The following is a 2,276-nucleotide window of genomic DNA, read 5'->3' on the forward strand; positions in this document are numbered from 1 at the left end:
GGGTCCTTCACTCACATGGTGCCCTGTGGAAAGAAAGGGGACTTCTGAATCTGCCAACAAAGAAATAAAACATGTACCAGAAATCCTAGAACTCCTGAAGGCAACCAATGATCCCCTTCAGGTGGCAGTGGTATAATGCCCCAGACACCTGGAAATTTTAAATATCTGCTGATTTTTATGGACACCTACTCAGGGTGGGTAGAGGCTTTCCTTTGTCGAACCAAACGAGCCCAAGAAGTGACCAAGGTGTTACTCAAAGAAATCATACCCTGTTTTGATCTGCCAATCTCAGTACAGAGTGACAACAGGGGAGCTTTTACGGCAACAGTCACCCAAGAAGTCAGTAAGGTTTTAGATATAAACTGGAAATTACACTCAGCCTGGAGACCACAATCGACTGGAAAGACCAAAAAGATGAACAATACTCTGAAAAAGGCCTTGACAAAACTTTGCCAGGAGACAAGCTCCACTTAGATACAAGTTCTCCCCATTGCCCTGCTCAGAATTCGGGTAGCCCCTCGAAGTGGGCTCAAATTGAGCCCTTACAAATTAATATATGGGAGACCATTCCTGAAAAAGTCGACTTTCCCAACCTCAGTGATGACCGAGGTAGAGAAAAGAGACTGGGTCCGTTCTCTGAGAGCTGTCATAAACACTGTTAATCAGTATGCTTCTTCTCGTTGGTCTTTTCCTTCTGACACTTCCCTGCACAGGTTCCAACCCAGAGATCAGAGATCGGGTCCTGTTGAAGGCCTAGAAGAATCAGTCCCCAGAAGATCAACTGGCCCCTCAGTGGGAGGGCCCTTTGAAGTTCTCCTGACCACCCACTCTCTGAAATTAGCAAGAGTAGCTGTGCGGGTGTATCATTCGAGAGTAAAAGCAGCCCCACCAGAAGAAGAGAAAGAAGTAGAAAACAAAGAGCCATCATACTCTTGTACTCCAATTCAAGGCCTGAAGTACAAGTTCAAGAAGCTTACAGTACAATGATTTTGACCTTATTTCCCTCTATTTTTCTATGTTTCCAGGAGACTTGGACAGAAAAGGTGCCGGTGATCCTACAGGCAAAGGGGACATTGACCCTGCAAGCGGGGGACACTCTGACCCTCCCCTGTGTAGTCTCAACCCTAACTCCAATAGGTCCAGTTAAGTGGGCCATAGAAGAGCCCGAAAGAGGAACCTTAAGAATAGTGATTATTCTAGTTTGTTTTTGTGTTCCCTGTTTTATGAGAATATTAACAAAAGGAACTACAAATACTCCAGGGCTAGAAAAATTTTTGCCCTGGTAAGTCAGGATGCCCCTTTTTCAAGGTCTGAAGACGATTGTCATCTAATTCACCAAGATGCAGCCAATTTCCACTCTAACTCACCCCCCACCTATGGCCCCTAGTCAATACCTGGAGGTTTCTTACCTCAGCGACTCCCCTAACCAGCAGGAAGTAGCCAGAAAAGAAGCGACGCCCTGTTTCCCAAGATTGAGAAACTTCCAATAAAAGGAGGGATTGGAAGAGGCTGTTTCCAGGAGACTTGGACAGAAAATGTGCTGGTGATCCTACAGGCAAAGGGGACATTGACCCTTCAAGCTGGGGACACTCTGACCCTTCCATGTGTTGTCTCAACCCTAACTCCAGTAGGTCCAGTTAAGTGTGCCATAAAAGAGCCTGAAAGAGGAACCTTAAGAATAGTGATTAGAGTTTGTTTTATGTATTTTGGAGCCCTGTCATTTGGTGCGAAGATGTTTATTATGGTTATGTATTCATGATGGATCGTCCCCTTAATCATTATAAAGTGTTATCGATTGTAGATTTGTTTATTTCATCCTGTTTTTTTAATTTGGCTATGTCTGAGCAGGCTGGCTGTGTGTTCTTTGTTGTTTGCTCATCTGTGGGCACGACACTTTACGCCTCCTCCAATTGGCAGGGTCAGTCGCTCAGATATGGTACAGCAGGGCAGGTCTAGCTGAAGAGGAGTTACTGGGACGGGTTGTTTGTGGCACTTACTACAGCCACCAGGGTGGGTCGGTAATCAGTGCAGGGCAGGTTCCAGTAGGCCATGCCTGTGCTGCTTGGTGGTGTGATGTTAAGTGCACGGAGCAGGTAGGCAGGATGTAGGGGGGAGATTGTTATGTGCGGAGCTAAGATGGATATGGGAGAGAGGAGAGAGGAACAGGAGCCAAAAACATACACACAAACAAAAAAGAATCCTAGGGGAGCTAGCCGTTGGAGTGGAGAGATGAGACTACGAAATGGAGAAAAACAGGAAGGGGAAGAGGAAGAAAA

This window comes from Trichechus manatus, unplaced genomic scaffold (assembly GCF_000243295.1).
Source record: "Trichechus manatus latirostris isolate Lorelei unplaced genomic scaffold, TriManLat1.0 scaffold00046, whole genome shotgun sequence".
In the NCBI taxonomy this organism is placed as follows: domain Eukaryota; kingdom Metazoa; phylum Chordata; class Mammalia; order Sirenia; family Trichechidae; genus Trichechus; species Trichechus manatus.